Source organism: Peromyscus eremicus, chromosome 1 (genome assembly GCF_949786415.1).
Source record: "Peromyscus eremicus chromosome 1, PerEre_H2_v1, whole genome shotgun sequence".
NCBI lineage: Eukaryota > Metazoa > Chordata > Mammalia > Rodentia > Cricetidae > Peromyscus > Peromyscus eremicus.
The window spans coordinates 40272050-40290566 of NC_081416.1; the positions used below are offsets into that span (position 1 = coordinate 40272050).

General features: G+C 41.6%; 1 pseudogene; it reads right to left on the reverse strand.

Annotated features, from left to right (window-relative positions):
• Window positions 1–866: 866 nt before the first annotated feature.
• LOC131896796 (small ribosomal subunit protein eS8-like) lies at window positions 867–1472 on the reverse strand (annotated as a pseudogene).
• Window positions 1473–18517: the final 17045 nt, after the last annotated feature.

The window sequence follows — 18517 nt, forward strand, 5'->3', positions numbered from 1 at the left end:
AGTTGTGTAGACCTGGTCATACTTGTTCCTGTTAGCCCCAGTGAGTGCATGGGTGTGGAAATGATTCATGAGAAAGGTGTTGATAGGCCATTTCCCATCCACACCTTAATTATGTTTTTTTTAGAAGCAGCCCTGCCCCCACCCTCTGGGTGCAATCACATTACAGAATGTTAGTGTGACCTTTCTCCACCATGGCACAACTGTGTGTCTACAGACCTTCTTTTCTTTATTTATTTCCCTGTGTCCAGCCAACCACATTCTCACACTTCATTGATCCTAATGAAGGCTGTGTGTGTGCTTCCTGTTGAGCTTGCTGGCCATTTGCCTTAACTTATGATGTAAGTAATCCTGGTGTAATTAAAACTCTGACACGGTCTTTTCACAAAAAGGAAAAACAGCCGGGCGGTGGTGGTGCACGCCTTTAATCCCAGCACTTGGGCGGCAGAGCCAGGCGGATCTCTGTGAGTTCGAGGCCAGCCTGGACTACCAAGTGAGTCCCAGGAAAGGCGCAAAGCTACACAGAGAAACCCTGTCTCGAAAAACCAAAAAAAAAAAAAAAAAAAAAAAAAAAAGGAAAAACATGTATGTACTCTATTTCAAACCTCTAAATTCTATTTGATTGATAAGAATTAAATCTCATGCCGGGTGGTGGTGGCGCACGCCTTTAGTCCCAGCACTTGGGAGGCAGAGGCAGGTGGATCTCTGTGAGTTCGAGGCCAGCCTGGTCTCCAAAGCGAGTTCCCGGAAAGGCGCAAAGCTACACAGAGAAACCCTGTCTCGAAAAACCAAAAAAAAAAAAAGAATTAAATCTCTCTTTTTTATATCGAACAATAAACACCTTTATTACATGAGCTATGAATGATGCTTTATTTGCCTTTCCAGGCTTTGATCTTCCTCAGATAGAACTCCAGCTCCTTGCCTTCTAGCACATAGCCATCTGCTCTGCCACACTGGCCTGGTCTTGAGGCAACACAGGCAAGAAGCTTGCCCGGCTGGAACTGCTCCTCCAGAAGACTGCTGATTTTGACGTTCTTTTTCCTTTCATCATATTTCTTTTGGATCTTCTGTGATCGTTTTTTGTTTAATATTTCTTCCTCTTCAGGAGTCAGCTTGGCCCCCTTCTTGCATCCCAGGGGCAGCACCTAGTGAGACTCATACCACTGTCGATAAGCACAGTGCAGTTCTTCACCAGGGTCGTGGTGCAGACCAGCTCGTTATTGGATGCATTGTAGACAACATCAATGATCCTTGTTTTCTGAGTACAACACTCTGAGCCCCAGGAAAAGTTTCCCACGTCCAATCTTAGGGCACAGTACTTCTTATTGCCTCCTCGGACTCGGACTGTGTGTATATGACGAGGGCCAATCTTCGTGTTGGCAGCAGGCCGTCCCAGCTCACACTTCCGCTTCTTGTGGTCGGGCTTTCTCTTAGGTCTTGTGGCGCTTGTGCCAGTTGTCTCGAGAGATGCCCATCGCTCGGCGCTGGCTGCAAGAATTAAATCTCTTATCATTCAAAAAAAAACCCCAAGATTTTCTACTCTGAGGAAAAGGTAGCCTCATGTAACATCTTTAAAAAAACACACAAACTATTTTGTTGTGGTGATGGTAGTGTGTGTATGTGAATGCTGTATCAAAGGTATCTGGGTGTGTGCACACATGCACATGTGGAGTCCAGAAGTAGATACTGAGAGTGCTGTGGGATGGTTTGTACGGTCTGTATGTCAAGTGCATTGCTGATTGGTCAATAAATATTGACTGATTGTCCATTGGCTAGGCAGGAAGTATAGGCGGGACAAGGAGGAGAATAAAGCTGGCAAGTGTAAGGCTGAGGAGAGAGACGCTGCCAGCCGCCATGATGACAAACAGCATGTGAAGATGCCGGTAGATTTATAGAAATGGATTAATTTAAGCTGTAAGAACAGTTAGCAAGAAGCCTGCCTCGGCCATACAGTTTGTAAGCAATATAAGTCTCTGTGTTTACTTGGTTGGGTCTGAGCGGCTGTGGGACTGGCAGGTGAGAGAGATTTGTCCTGACTGAGGGCCAGGCAGGAAAACTCTAGCTATACTGAGTACCTTCCTCTATCCCTCTTCACTTTTTTTTTTTTTAAACACTGGATCTTCTACTGAACTTAGAGCTCACTGATTGGCTAGACTAGCTGCCTAGAAACCGCCCCCCCCCCCCAGATCCTCATGTCTCTGCCTCCTAGCAAGCTGTTACAGCCACACAACTACACCTGGCCATTTACATGAGTGCTTGGGCTCTGAAGTCAGGTCCCTACGCTGGGCAGCAAGCACTCTATCATGCAATGAATCGTCTCCCCAACCCCTTTTCAGTGATATTTTCCTAATTTTCTTTTCCTTTTTCTAGCATTTCTCTTTCACGACTTACACAGCCACTTTTACATATGTGGTATTCTTTGCCGCTGACACCCAGACCAAAGAATTTGAGAAGGGCATCTCTTGCTGATTCCCATTTCACGGTTGAGGACTGCCCTTGAAAGTGGTTATGAGTTGTTTCAGGTCTCTGAACCTGAATGAAGTTGCTTCTGTAGCTTAATTTGGATTAAGATTTTCTAGCATATATGCCTAAGATACATGCAGCCTCACTATTCCTGTATTGTATTGCGTGACATCTGTAAAGAGAACAAAGACTTAAGAGCCATGGCATCTCTTCAATATGCTCATATATACAGTATACCGAGAGATTTCTAATAATGAATTTGTGTAAGAATAGAGAGAACTTGTTTTATGCACACACACATATAAATATGTGGTACAAGTGTGGCCCTCAAAGGCTCACGTTCTAGGTGCCCAAGGTGGTGATTAGAAAAGTGATGGACCTTCTAAGAGCAGAAGCTGAGTAGAGGATCTAGAATAGGTTGAGGAATTTATGTAGTTCTCTCCTATCCAGACTCTGAAGTTAGCTCCTCAAGGGAGTGGGTTATTATAAATTTTAGAAAGTGAGACTAGGGCCTCTGAGTCTGGAGCCTCCTGACTTGCCATGTGGTCTCCAGCAAGAGCTCCTGCCTCTGGGATGCCTCCTCCCCCAAGCCTTTCATCAGCTTCCAGAACTGTGACCTCCCTTCTTTACCAGCTGCCCAGCTGTTTTGTCATAGTAACAAAAAATGGAGTAACCCAGCACACAAACTTCACCTTGGAATAATACCAATATCCTGAATCATGTGTTATCGCGGGACCTCTATTCCTTCCTTCCAGGCACCCAGCGAGGTATAGATACACTCTTCCTCGAAAAGTTAGGAATCCTGTGTTCTCTTCAAACAGGAGAACTAGAAGGGAAACGTGTAATTTCCAGTAACGTGTCACTATTAAAATTCCCCCAAAGTGTGTTATACAAAAGCTCTCCATGTTTCCCAAAGTTATTACTAAAAACCAATTTAAATGCAAAAGTCACAATAGATTCTCTCAGCATTCCCAGACCCTTTGGGTGGGAAGAGTGTTCTCCAGGAATTGTAAGCTGACCTTGACTTGGGAAATTCTAGTTAACAAATTTTTAGTTACCATTCCAGTTAAATTTCACAAGTTTTAAATTACTTTTCTACATTTCACTCTGAAAAAAAATGAGCATGAAACTACTTTGAAAGACAGTCAAGATCACTGGCCTACCATGTGTGGTGAGCCCTCACCCAAGGTCCACGTGTCTCAAACTATCACATGTATGCTTTCAAAATACACTTTTTTTTTCTTTTTTTTTTGTTGTTTTGTTGTTTGTTTGTTTGTTTTTGTTTTTCGAGATAGGGTTTCTCTGTGTAGTTTTGGTGCCTGTTCTGGATCTCATTCTGTAGACCAGGCTAGCCTCGAACTCACAGAGATCTGCCTGGCTCTGCTTGCTGAGCGCTGGGATTAAAGGTGTGCGCCACCACCGCCCAGCCAATACACACTATTATGCCTCAATAAATCTAGATACAAATTACTTAATATTAATGAACTAACAAAGTGTCAAATGTTCCCTATTTCTAAAAAAAAAAGGAAGGAGAAAGAAAGGGGGAGAAAAAGAAAGAAAGAAAGAAAGAAAGAAAGACAGAAAGACAGATAGAAAAATGCCATTCATAATAAAAGTGGAAAACCTGATTTTATGTCCCATTTGGATATAAAAATTTGCTACATGCAGCCAGGTGTGGTGGCACATGCCTTTAATCCCAGCACTCAGGGGGCAGAGACAGGAAGACCTCTGAGTTCAAAGCCAGCTGAGTCTACAGAGTGAGTTCCAGGACAACCAGGGTTAGAGAGAGACCCTGTCTTGAAAAAAAAAAAAAAAAAGCGATATACTCAATCTAAGGCACTGTCAGAAAGCCACTGTTAAGATGTGTAAGTGTTTAAACACTGTTTAAAAAAGTAAGCTTTAAAAGTGAGGAAAATCTTCTAAACCTTGTAGTGTTGCATTGCTACCACATCTCTTAAAGATGAGCTACTTTCTGCTCAGAACACCCAGAGAGAGCTCAGTCAGTCATTGCACAATTATTTGCTGTTTCCCCCTGTGCTAAATACTGACAGATTCCAGAAGGTAAATAAAACCACAAAGCCCCCACATTTTGGGGGGTGGTTTCTGATAGTTAGCTTTTTGTCTACTTGACACAAACCAAAGTTACCTGGGAAGAGGGAACATTGCCTCTGCTAGATTAGTCTATTGACCTGTCTATAGGGCATTTTTGTGATTACTGATTGACTTGGGAGAGCCCAGCCCAAGCCTGGCCAGGTGCTCATGAGGTACACAGGAGATCAAGCTGAGCAAACCATAGAGAACAAGCCAGTAAGCAGAACTCCTCCATGGTCTCTGCTTCAGTTCCTGCTTCCAGATTCCTGCCTTGAGCTCCTGCCCTGACTTCCCTATAACCTCTAAGACATAATAAAACCTTTTTCCCCCCAACTTGCTTCATGTCAGTGTTTCATCACAGCACCAGAGAAGCAAAGTGTGGCAGGGTCCCACCTCCTGATGAACAAACTGGGCTGAGTTCACAGCTCATTGAGAGAGCTCTTGTTAAGTATGCGCAAGGCCCTGGATTCAATCCCTAGCACTTGGGGGGAGGGGTTCTTATTAGTTATGTTTCTGTTGCTGTGATAAAACTCCATAACCAAGGAAATATCTAGAAAGGAGAGTTTGTTTTGGCTTACTCTTCCAGAGGGTTAGCGTCCATAATGGCCGTGGAAATGCCAGCAGGCAGGCAGTGTGTCCACCAGAGCAGGAAGTTGAAGGCCTACATCCTTTCCCACAATCATGAATCAGAGAGCAAACTGTTAGTGCCACAAGGTGTTTCATCTCAAAGCCCATCCCCAGTGTCACACTTTTTCCAGCAAGCCTGGGCCACCTAAACATCCACAAAGAGTGCCACCAACTTGGGACCAAGTGTTCAAATATCTGAGACTGGGGGGGATGACCATAATGGCACAGACTGTGACAAACTCTCCAAAGTAAACACAAGTTGTGAGTATTGAGTGACATGGAAGTTATGTTTGTAAGAAATGATCCAGGGTCTCAAGAAAATGACCAGGCAAACCCTAGTTTTCCAGCAAGGCAAAAAGTTATGCTTCTGCAGAAGGGTGCATAGCTGTGGTAAATCTAAGAAGCAATCCCACCCATCTGGGGGTCCCACTAGGTTTTTATTCCTAAACCATGGGGTGCTGTGCCTTACCCTGAGTGGTCAGAGCTTAGCCTCACATTCTCTCACTATTGGCTAATACAGAGCAGCACAGTTTCTAGGGAGAAATGAAACTCAAGCATATATTTTGATTTCAAGAAATGCAGACCTTGGAAGAATTTGAATTTCTGCCAAGTAACTTCTTCACAGTTTTTTTTTCCTTTTTTTTTTTTTTTTTTTTTTTGGAGTTTTGTCTTCTTTAACCCTTGTATAAGAAAGGCAATGCATTTTATTTACATTTTCCAAATATTGGCTTCTGGCATTTACATTTTTGTGAGTTCTCTTTCCCATGGACTCTAGACTGGACATGTATCTTTCTCTGTCACACACATTCTATAAGGAGAGCATTTGCACAGAGAGATGGGGCTTAGTGAGGGAAGGAGAAGGTGTGATAACACAGACAGGGAATGCTTCTCCCAACATGTCATAGTTAAGCTGAGATCTAAAGGAAGTTAACTACCCTGCAGAAGAGAATTTTGACAAGCAAGATCAGCTATGTTGGTGAAAAACGATCGACTGAGGTCTGAGAGTCTGGGAAGGCAAGCTTGAAACACTGTGCACCTGGGAAAGACCAGCTACAAACTCTTCTGCCTAACTTCTGTTTGAGCCGCTTTCTACCCAGATACCACAGTATATCAAAGGAAATCATGAATGTACAGTTATTTTCATGGACAGTGTTTCACTCTGAGTAAATATGTGGAAATACTGCTCAGTTGAAAATCAGCAATAGCTGCGTGCATGCCAGGCAGGATTCTGTGTTACTGGCAGCTCGTAGCTACTGTGTGAACACATTCTGCTACAGAGAGCAGGGGATAGACCACAGCATCCTCACTCACCACTAGACTTAGAGGCCACATGTGGGGAAAGAGGACCACAGATATCAGAGAGAGAAGATCCAGCCATCTCAATATTCCAGCTGAGCCTAGTCCCGCCTGCCCTATTGAATAAATTCAGCTGTTAAAGTAACCACACAGGAACACTGCAGCTGAATCCAAGAAAACAAATGACAAACCGAATCACAGTTTTCATTTCCTTTCTATTTAGAATCGGTCTTACTCTGTAGCCTAGGCTGATCTCAAACTCTCCATCATCCCGCCTCAGCCTCCCACATGTTGAGATTACATTTATGAAGCTCCATTCCCAAATCAATCAGTCCATCTTAAATAGAGGCGATCTCGTCTCCCGGAAGGTATCTGGCAACATCTGGAAGCAGTTTTGATTTTTGCACTCAAAGGTTTGGGGGTAAAGTGCTACTGGCATTTAGTGGGTATAGGCCAGGCAAGATCCTAAATATCCCTCAATTTACAGACTGAGGCAAAGACTCGCCCAAGCTCTCAATAATACCTGTTATGTTAAGAAACTCTGACCTAAACAAAGCAGTTTCCTATAATTTTTGAAAAGGTCATTGTCACACAGTCCCTCACAGAGGTCATGCCAATGTATTTTACCAAGGACATTAAATGAAAATCCTCTGTTCCTGTCCCTTCACCAGACACACAGACATGTGTTAGTAAGTATACAGCATATTCCTATATTTCAATAGGAATAACTGATACCATGATCTTGAGTAATGAGGCTGGATGTATTTCCCACGTGGAAGTCAGTTATAGCCTCATGCTGTCGGTCCATGTCTTTGCTCTCTTTCTCTGTGATTATTCTTTTTTATGCAGTGCTGAGGATGAAACCCAGGCAAGCACTGTTACCTGAAGTTGCCAACCCTTCGTGTCGATTTGCTAAAGCTTTAGATGTGTCCCTTTGTTTATTGTCTTAGTTGAAACTATGCTCTGTTTAGCAAACTGACTTAAAGTGGTAAATAGCTAGAAACCAAACTATACCAAAAAAAAGTAAACATAAGTGAAAAAATATGTTTGTATACTGTAACTTGCACCAGTGAAAGAAACCAACAAATGATGGATGTGTTGGAGAAAAGAAATACTAATATTTGCTGCCAGAAACCATACAGTGAGGTACAAAGAGTCAGCATGTATGAGCAGGGGCAGATGGACTGTGTACCTCAAAGAGGACACAAGAACGTGTCCTATGAGGCCAGGCAGCTGAGGATCTGAAAAACTGGATTTCAAAATGCACAAAACTACTTAAAAGAACAGTGAGACTTGGCAAAAGTCATACTCAAGTTTAGTCTCTTGGCTACCCTCTAATTTTTGACCCCTGTGACCTCCCTTTCTTTCAGCCCCACTTAATATAAAAATAGTCACCATCCATGGCTCAGATTCAGTCTTGGCTCTACTGAGGACTAGCTGTGTGACTCTGAAAGAGCTACTTAACTTCCCCACGTCTCCACTTAATCATGTGGAAAATGAGAATAATGATTCTCAGCCCACAGAGCAGTGAATTGGTAATCAACATGACAAAGAGGAGTGAGCAGCTAAAGTTAGCTAATATACTTGTGCACATTAATATATGTACATGATTACTCTATCTCTAACAAATAGCATAATATTTGAATTTTTTTTTTTTTTTTTTTTTTTGGTTTTTCAAGACAGGGTTTCTCTGTGTAGCTTTGCGCCTTTCCTGGGACTCACTTGGTAGCCCAGGCTGGCCTCGAACTCACAGAGATCCGCCTAGCTCTGCCTCCCGAGTGCTGGGATTAAAGGCGTGCGCCACCACCGCCCGGCAATATTTGAATTTTTAATCTCCTGTTACAGGTACTTCTCCTCATTTCACAGATAGACCAAAACTCAGAGAAAGTGAGTAAAACTTTTTTCCTCATCAACTTTAGGTTGTCTGCAATATTAAAGAAAAAGCTATCTTCACAAGGTGTGGTGGTTTGAATGAAAATGCCCCCCAGAGGCCCATAGGGAGTGGCATTATTAAGAGATATGGCCATGTTGGAGGAAGTATGTCACAGGGGTTGGACTTTGAGGTTTCAGATGCTCAAGCCAGGCCCAATGTCACTCTTCTTCCTGCTTCCTGGTGATCCAGATGTAGAACTCTCAGCTACCTCTCCAGCACCGTGTGTGTTTGCACGCCGCCATGCTTCCCATCATGATGATAACGGACTAAACCTCTGAACTGTAAGCCAGCCCCAGTTAAATGTTTTCCTTTGTAAGAGTTGCTGTGGTCATGGTGTCTCTTTACAGTTAGAAACCCTAACTAAGACACCAGGAAACCCATGAGAACAAGAAGTCTTCATCACACAGGCAGTTGGAAAGGATCTTCAAGTATATGAAGAGTCATTGTGAGGACCAGAAATCAACTTTGATCTCTGCAGCTGATCTGAGAAGTGATGCCAATAAGGAGATCAAGGAATGCAGAACTTGGTTCTGTATCATTTCACTTGCTATGTTTTCTACAAACCTCCTTCAGGTTTCATCTCTGATTGAGTGTCTGTTGAACAAATGAATGAAGCCTAAGAAGTCCTGACTCATCCATTAACTCATTCTTTCACTTCAGACAGATTTATCAATTCCTTCATGCTTCAGTTTTATTACATATAAATCAATAAAATGAAAGCAAATAATTTCCCAAGGGGACAACACATTACTTACAAAATAACAAAATACCTGCCAAGGTACCCAGCATAGTCCTGTACAACACTCTGCTCCCTCCCCTAGCCCACACAATACCAAAAGCCATGTGTGACAGCTGGAGTTGAACAAAGATAAATATCTCACTTTAGGAGCTAGAGAATCTTCAACTCAGCTGGTGATTTTTGCTCACTTTTGTTGCGTTGGGGCCTCACATTCCCACTGAGTGCATAGAACAAAACCTGCAAATCAATAGTGGCACGTATACTGCTGCTATGAGCTAGGCACTGCGTGTGTGTGTGTGTGTGTGTGTGTGTGTGTGTGTGTGTGTGTGTGTGTCACAGAAGTGGATTCTGTTGGTCCATGCCCCATCCTTAGGAAGTAGGTATCAGTCAAAGAACTAAGACAGAACAGCTAGTTTGTCTCTAGAAGAGTGTGCAGTTAGTAAGCACCAGCGATATGGACCCAGGGAGTCTTGCCTGTTAACCACTTCCTGCACCACAAGAGAAAAAACAAAACAAAACAACTGCACAGGATCTGCAGTGTGAAGGATGTTTAACTGTCATGAGGCAGATGTTGGCATCTTTGACTTTGATTTCCCATCCAGGAAGCACAGGGATCCCAGTCAGGGGTGGACAGATGAAGTGATTCAAGCTCGACAGAGTACAAAACAGTAAGCTGGACATGGTCTTATGCCAAGGAGAGGAATCCTGCTAGGTGGAGTGGGACATTTCTCCTAGACCATGCTGCTCAGACAGAGCCATGAATTGGGGACCCTTGGGATCACCATGTGACATGGGGCTCTGACGTACTTTCATTTACACAGGAAATAACACTGTCATTGACACAGTTGTCCACCGTGTGCATTGCAGGGATGCTGACGCACAGAGCTGGGGGTTGGGGTGGAAGCAGAGGTGGGAGAGCTGCTTCCTTGTGCCAATAGGTTGCCTGCTTAGGGCCTGTTCTGTGCCCCAAGCCATGTGGGGCAGCTGCATACACAGCTCAGACTTTGTGCAGTGGAGGAGGATGGACTCCCATTGCATAGCTTGGCATTTTGGTTGTGAGCCTAGTTTTTAGCAGCTGAACCATCTCTCCAATCCCCCATTGCAATATCTATAAATCAGGTTTTTAAAGTTTTAGTGCCAGGTTCAATTTGGGGTTGAATTTTAAGGGGAAAATGGGAAGAAAAGGGTAAAGTGGTCTCAATAGAACTCTTGCTCTCTACTTTTAGAATATTTAGATGTAGTATTATACCAGGCTTTTTCTTTGGAGCCACTAACAAGCTCCCAAATCATGACACAGAGACTTATTAGTTATGAATGCAGGCCTAGCTCAGGCTTTTTCTGGCTAGCTCTTTTAACTTAAATTGACCTGTTGCTCTTCATCTACCTTTTGCCTCGGGGTTTATTACCTTTCTTCCTTCTGCATATCTTGCTTTCACTGCTTCTCTATGTCTGGCTGGCTGACAGCTTCCTGGTTTCTGGCCCCAGGCATCATTATATCCTCTCTTCTTCTCTCATTCTTCTAGATTCTTCCTCCTATTTATTCTCTCTGCCTTCTAGCCCAACCTATCCTTTCTCCTGCCTAGCTATTGGCCATTCAACTTTTTATTAGATCAATCAGGTCCTTAGGCAGGCAAGATGAAACAGATGCAAAACATATTTACATAATTAAACACACATCCTTACATTGTTAAACAAATGCAGCATAAACAAATGCAACACACCTTCACATAGTTAAGTAAAATTTCACAGCCTAAACAAATGTAACACATCTTTACATAGTTAAAATAATATTCCACAATATAGTATCTTGTGCTAACTCTCAAGTTCAGTGGTTAAGTCTTTCTGTTGAAGAAAAACCAATTTGCTGTGTGTGTATCAGTGAAAAGAATGTCCATACACACCATACACTTTCTGGAATGCATGAGTGGGCTGTCAATATCATTCCACAATGACAGCAGTGAGGACCCTAAGGATAGCTAACACTATTCAGAACTCTATTCAACTTGTTCCTAAGGAGAAAAACATCCTTCATTTTTAAATTACATGTATTTTGGTATAATTACCCTATGTGGTAAAGACTTATTCCTTGTTAACTGTCTCAACCCACTCCAGACTATTATCCTCTACTAAGGGCAGGAAGGAGGGAAGAGAGTGGGAGAGAGCAGCAGGAATTTTGGGGAGAGCCAAGTTAATATGTGCTTTGCATCCAGATCCCAACCAGTCAAAGAATGACACGTTTGTGATCAAGTGAGAATACTTGGACATGGACTAAGAATTAGATGTCATTAAGGGATCACTGTTAATCCAGTCAGACTTGATCATGGTAACATAGTTACAAATGTCCTGATGGCCTTATTTTAAAAACATTAGCACGAACAGTAAATGAAACATCTGTAGCAATTTGGTGATAATTGCTAACTCCAGGTTGTGAATATGAGTGTTGATTTTGCTATTCTCTATATGTATTTTTCTGTATGTTAAATTTTCTCATTAAAACTGTTACAAGTTACTTCTTTTTCTCTTGAATGCCCTTGTCTGTTTTATTTTAATTTTTCATCTTTTGCTTCACTTTCTTTTACAGAAAATTTGGTGTATATGAAACATAATTTGAAGAACTAAGCCTGATCTCATTTTTGATTGACATTTTAGAGTTGTATCTTTTATCTTTTATACAATTCCAACACATAACACATGGGAAAAATATTAAGGCCTTTTTCCTTCTCATGTCTTTCTTTGTTCTCTCTCTGTCTCTCATTTTTGCATTATTGAGTACATACAAGACAAGTACTCTATGACTTAGATCACTGAGCTACATCTGAGCTATGCCTCCTGGCCTCTTTATTAGTCATAGTCACTTTAATTGTGAGACAGTCCCACTAAGTTGCCCAGACAGGCCTTGAGCTTGGGACTTGTGCCTCAGTTTCCTGAGAGAAGCAGACATTACAGGCCTGTGCCATAAGGCACAGATTTTCTTTTTCATTTTGGCATCATTTCAAGCTTACAGGAATTCTAAGGGTAGTGTGAAAAATCCTTCACCCATCCATATGCATCAATTGTTGACACTTGGTCACGTTTTCATCTTTCACTCTTTCCTTTTTCTTCACATTTAGATGTGTTGTGTCTGAATCACTGGAAAAGAAATGACAGATGTCATTCCCTTTAATACCTAAACAGTACATCTCCTGAGAACAGGGACCTGAGGACACAGCGTAACACATTATCAAATTCAGCACACAGTACACATTCAGGCTTCATCAATGGGCTCAACGATGTCCCCAGTCCAGAACTCAGGATCCAACCAAGGGTTGTATGTCACACTTGTCATGTCCCTTCAGACCCTTTAGTCTAAACTAGCTTGTCAGGACTTCTCTGTCTTCTATGACATAAGTGTTAAAGAGCACAGGCATTGTTTTGAATAATGTCCCTTAGTGTAGGCAGAAAAGCTAGTGACTGTTTATTATCAAGGCTTCTGTCAATTCAACCTTTCTCTTTTGTAAGAACAGCTCTAATTGTTTTATAAGAAAAGATAAAATGAACTATTAAACCTACGAAGTATCCATGAAGACCATTATCCTCTAGAGGGTTAGGATAGACTTTACTAATGAAAAAAATTAATTGAATAAATTTCCCTGACAGAATCAGCTTTAAGCTAAATTAAAACAGCCAAAATAACTTAGTATTAAAACATGCCATCAAAGAACTCTTCAGGGATTTCTAGAAATTCGAGTCTCATTTCTGTTAATTTCACTTATTTTGAACCTTGTAAGATATGAGTATTTTATCTGATCTGTGCAAGATATATTTATGCAAAAGCAAGAAAATCATGTTATAACTGAGGGATATCTGCCTTAACTAGATTCTTAGACAGAGGGAAACTTAGAGATTATCCCATTCAACTCTCATGGTTTTTTTGTTGGTTGGTTGGTTGGTTGGTTGGTTGGTTGGCTTGTTTCAGAAAACAAGACCCATATCTAGACAATATCAGACAAGTCCTTGTGGACATTTGTACAAGGCAGCTCACTCAGTACTGTTTGTAAGAGTTTAGGAGAGCTCCCAACCTCCATACAGATTCTCTGTCATCATTTACTCACAGTATTTTAAGCACATTTAGTGAGACGCCCAAGAGATGTGAAGCGGAAAGTGAGATTCTAAAATAGTATGCACAGTAGAATCTCATTTTTATAAAAGCAAGTGCAGGTGGTTATGTGTGGGTGTAGAGTTGAGAGATAAATACATCAAAGTGGCAGTAGTGATTGCCTCTAGGTAAGATTAGAAATGATCTGACCTGACTTCTGTGTGTGTATGTGGTACTGGGTTGAAACTAGGGCCTCTGAAATGCCAAACAAGTTAAGTACTTCACACTGAGCTACACATGCAACCAATAACTGTATTTTTAATCTTAGTGCAATGAGAATGAGAAATTTGGAGTAATTGAGATTTGTTTGTTTGGGTTTTGTTTTGTTGGTTTGGAGTTATTGCTTTCTTTCTTTTGGGAGGGTGTTTCGAAACAGGGTTTCTCTCTTTTTTTCTCTCTTCTTCTTTTCCATTTTTTTGGTTGTTGTTTTGTTTTGTTTTTCCTGTTTTACAGTTTTGTTTTGTTTTGTTTTGTTTTGAGACAATATGTAGCTTGGTCTGGCATGACACTTCCTATGTAGCCCAGGCTGGTCTCTTGACCCTCCTGCATCAATCTTTTAAACGCCTGCATTACAGGTGTGTGCCACCATGTGCAGCCTGAGGATGTCTATATCAATATTATTTCACTAAAGAGAAGATTTCAAGAAGCAGAAGTTGTTTCCTTTTCACTTTCCCTGGTGAATATTAATCACCATCAAAAGTATGCTTGGCAGTGTTTGAAATCTTTGCTGGAAGCACTATTCCTAACACCCAGGGCCATATGTAACTGCATATGTAACAGTGAAGAGAAAGTGAGCTCAACAGAGAATTTACAGTGATTCAGCCATCATTAGAGAAGCTTTCTCCTGCAGCATATGGGGACAAATATAAAAACCCACAGCCAGACATTACTCAGAGAGTGAAAGAACTTGGCACACTCAGCCCTAAATGGGATGTCTCTACCAAATCCCTTCACTCAGAGCTCTGGGAACCCTGCGTAAGAGGAGGCAGAAAGTGCATAAGAGCCAGAGGGGATGGAGGAAACCAAGAAAACAAGGCCCTCTAAACCAACATAAGCAAAGCCCATATGAACTCATACAGACTGAAGCAGCATGTACAGGGTCTGCATGGGTTTGCACCAGGTCCTCTGTGTATATATTATGGCTTCCAGGTTAGTGTTTTTATGAGATTCCTGAATGAGTGGGTCTCTGACTCTTGTGACTTCTCTTTTCCTTCTGTTGGTTTGTCTTGTCCAACTTTGATGTGATAGTTTTTATTGTAACCTATTAGATTTTATTTTGTTATATTTTTTAAAATGAATGAATGCATGAAAACCTAGCCACTAGCGTAAATGTTAACTGAACTGTCATCTATACCTACTTGGCGGTGTGCACTAAAACCTAGCCACTAGTGTAAATGTTAACTGAACTGTCATCTATACCTACTTGGCGGTGTGCACTAAAACCTAGACACTAGTGTAAATGTTAACTGAAGTGTCATATATTCCTACTTGGCGATGGAAAACCAGCTTTTTTCTAATAAAGTGACACTAGATATGTCAACCATTCCAGGGCAGTCCTCATGTTCAGGAGTAGTTGACCAATATATAATGGACTCCAGAGTTTTTTTGTTTGTTTGTTTGTTTTTTGTTTTGGTTTGGTTTTGTGTGTGTGTGAGTGTGTGTGTGTGTGTGTGTGTGTGTGTTGTTACAGTTTTGTTTTTTTTTTCTTTTTAGATGATGTTTTATTTTGTTTTCTTGGTTTTGAGAGGTTTGTTGTCGCATTGGGTTTTTGTTTGTTTTTTGACAAAGAATTTAAAGTTGGGTGAGTAGGGAGGAGAAACGATCTGGAGGGTCTTGGGGGAGGGGAAGAATATTATCAAAGTACATTTAAAGCTAAAAATTATTTTAAATAATAAAAACATAACAAAACAAACAAAAAAGTGGTGTTATACAGAGAGGTTGGACACTGAAGAGAAACGGAATGAACCTTCATCATTTGAGAAAGGTTTTCTTTGTATGCATTGTGGTTTGTGAGGAGGGGAGTTGGTGAACAAATGAACAGAAAAATGGATGTAGATGGATAAATGGTTGTATAAATGTGCTTAAATATATATGAACAGGTATGGTGGATTACAGTCCAAATGACTGGAAATGGATGTGGGGTGCTGCAATAAATGGCTAGAAAACCTGGGTTTTTATGTTTTAATATACAAGACAACATTCATAGTAACCACATTTCTTCATGCTGTTGACACCCTCACGGGGAAATCCAGGAAACCTCAGGGCTCTACCCATCCTGAATCTTCGTCCAATTAATTGTCCTGTGTCTTGAAAAGCATCCAGTCACCTTTGGTGCCTGAAAGAGTAGATGGAAAGCTGAAAACTGGTTGCAATCAACCATTAAGGAATTAATTTAAAAAAAAAAAAAAAAAAAAGGGTTTCTCTGTGTAGCCCTGGCTGTCCTGGAACTTGCTCTGAAGACCAGGCTGGCCTTGAACTCAGAGATCTGCCTCCTCCTCCTGAGATTTGGGATTAAAGGTGTATGCTATCACTGCCTGGCTAAGGAATTATATTTTTTTTTGAGACAGTGTCTCATTACTTAGCTCTGGCTGGTTTAGAACTTTATATAGACCAGGTTTGTCTCAAATTCACAGTCCTGTGTGCTGGGATTAGAGACATGTGCCTCCATGTTTGGCCATTTAAGGAATTTATGATCTCTGTAGAAGGTGGTGGGTCTCCTTTAAAAATCTACAGAAATCTGCAATCTATCCCTTCAAAACAAAGTGAATAAAAAGCACATTATTCTGGCATAATTCCAAAATGAATTTCAGACCTATTCATTGACAGCTCTGAGGTTCACCAGCTCCAGATTAAGAAATTCTGAATGACAAAGAATCAACTAAGCAGGGCTCATAAGAACTCACGGAGACTGAATCGACAATCATGGAGCCTGCATGAGTCTGAGCTAGGTCCTCTGAATATATGCTATGGCTATATAGCTTGGTGTTCTTGGGGAATTGTTAATAGTAGGAATGGGGGTGTCTTTGACTCTTTTGCCTGTTCTTGGGACACTTTTCCTTTGCCTCATCCAGCCTTGGTATGAAGGTATGTGCCTAGTCTTATTGTAACTTGTTATGCCATGTTTGGTTAATATCCCTGGGAGGCCTGCTCTTTTTTGAAGGGAAACAGAGGAGAAGTGGATCTGGGGAGAGGGCTGTGGGGGCTGGAATCAGTGGCAGGAGGAGAGCTGTGGTCAGGATGTAATATATAAGAGACGAATAAAAAAATCTGGATTAAACTGTAGACACAGAATTGGCCAGAAAATTTTTGGAGATCATACCTTTATTGTTTATTGGCAGAAAGGGTTCTGGCAAATTTAATTTAGCTTAAGTAACTAGGCACTGAAAACAAGAGAAAAAATTCAGCAGTTTGGTGCACATCTGTAATCTCAACAATTGAGAGGCTAAGGCATGAAGATTTTAAGATCCAGACCAGCCTTAGCTACATACGAGACCCTGTCTCAAAAAGCAAAACAAAAATTAGAAGAAAGAAGTTAGAAGTCTATATCTTTTTCTGGTTGATATTTTGAGTTAAAACAATGCCTTTCATAATAAATAATTCACCATAGTTCCAAGTGATGAATTAAGGACAAGAGTTCATGATTCCTTACGAACAAACAAAGAAAACTATATTCACTTATTAACAAGTCTATTGAATCCCCAGTGTATGCCAAGCCTTGTTCCAGGAGCTGAAGACAGGACAAAGAACCACAGTGACAAAGTGCCTGCCATGGGGAACCTACTTTCTCACTGAAGAGAAGGAGTCAAACAATAAACTAACGTTATGTGACATAATGTCATATTGTAATATGTGCCCAAAAGAAAAATACAATAAAGAAAAGAGAGCAATGGGGAGGCCGTGTGCCAGGAAGCAGACAGGCAAACCTAACCATTCAGTAGGCTAATCACAGCTATGCTGCATCTAGTCTATTTGACGGAGAATAGTAACATGTCCCCAGGCATGTGGTAGGCAACTACTGATTTTACAAATGTGTTCTTCTCTACCACAGTTAGGAAAGAAGGACCAAACTTGTTGAAATTAATATATGTTGTAGATAATGATATACCATTGTAATTTTCCCTCAGGGCTATATGGATTTGTAGCCCTCTACCATAACATAGTCCAATGAGATATAGACCATCTAAGTATCTCACAAAACACATTAGTGGCATCATGTGAGCAAGAAGTAACTAGCATGTGGAAGGCTATAGTAAGAAACATGTATTCCAGAAAGTGGGGAGGAGAGCCTATAAAAATGCAGGACTTCCTTTTGTATCCATAAAATTTCAAGGGTCCTGAGAGTAAGGTGTATGCTGGAGTAAGTTCCCAAAGTAAGAGTTAATTATTGCATCTTGCATCTCTCCCAGTGAAAGGAAGCACAGTGCCTCCAGGACTTCTTTGGGTTCAGAAGGCAACACATTCTATTCCTACACTCATGGTTGGGGCCCATACACTTAGTGTTGCTTTGGATGAGTCTCTGAACAGAAAAAACCTGCAGATCAAGCTGAATCTGCAATGGAAGTAGCCCTGAAACCATGTAGTGTGTCGATTCTGTGATGCAGGAGAGCCATATGGAGTTTGTCCCCAGAATCCTAACCCTTCCAAGTACTGCTTTGAGCAGGTCCTTGAGCTGAGCCTTCAACAGACTGTCCCACCACTTTGTTGCTGTGGCAGTTGGCTGGCCTGCCATATGATAGGAGTCACCCTTACGTCTCTATTGCTGTAACCAAGTCCCTTTTCTAGTACATGGGGCTCCAGGCTAGTGAATTAAGCCTTTCTGAAGTCCTCAGAAAGGAATGGTTCCAGGGGGCCAGAATTCAGGAAAAGGAAAACCCTTACTCAAAATATTTGTCTACTGCCGACAAACAGCTACACTTCAATACAAATGAAGTCCAGGGCAGTGACCCTCTTCCCTACCCTCTGTTGCTTCCTCTCTAAGTGAGTTCAGACTCACAAAGCTTGTTCCCCGCATGGCCTTCATTTCTGCTACCCTGGCCCCTTGATTCACACATTCATCATGCCAGCAGTGGGATGACATTGGCTAGCTGCCAGCCAATTATTGTGGAGGGGCTACCCACCACCCCCACATTTGCCCAGAGTGCTCTCGAGTAGGAGCAGTAGGAAATATTAGAAGGATAGAGAGGGGAGATGGAGATAAAGATAGAAGATACAGGATAGCCACAAGAGGGCCTGGATC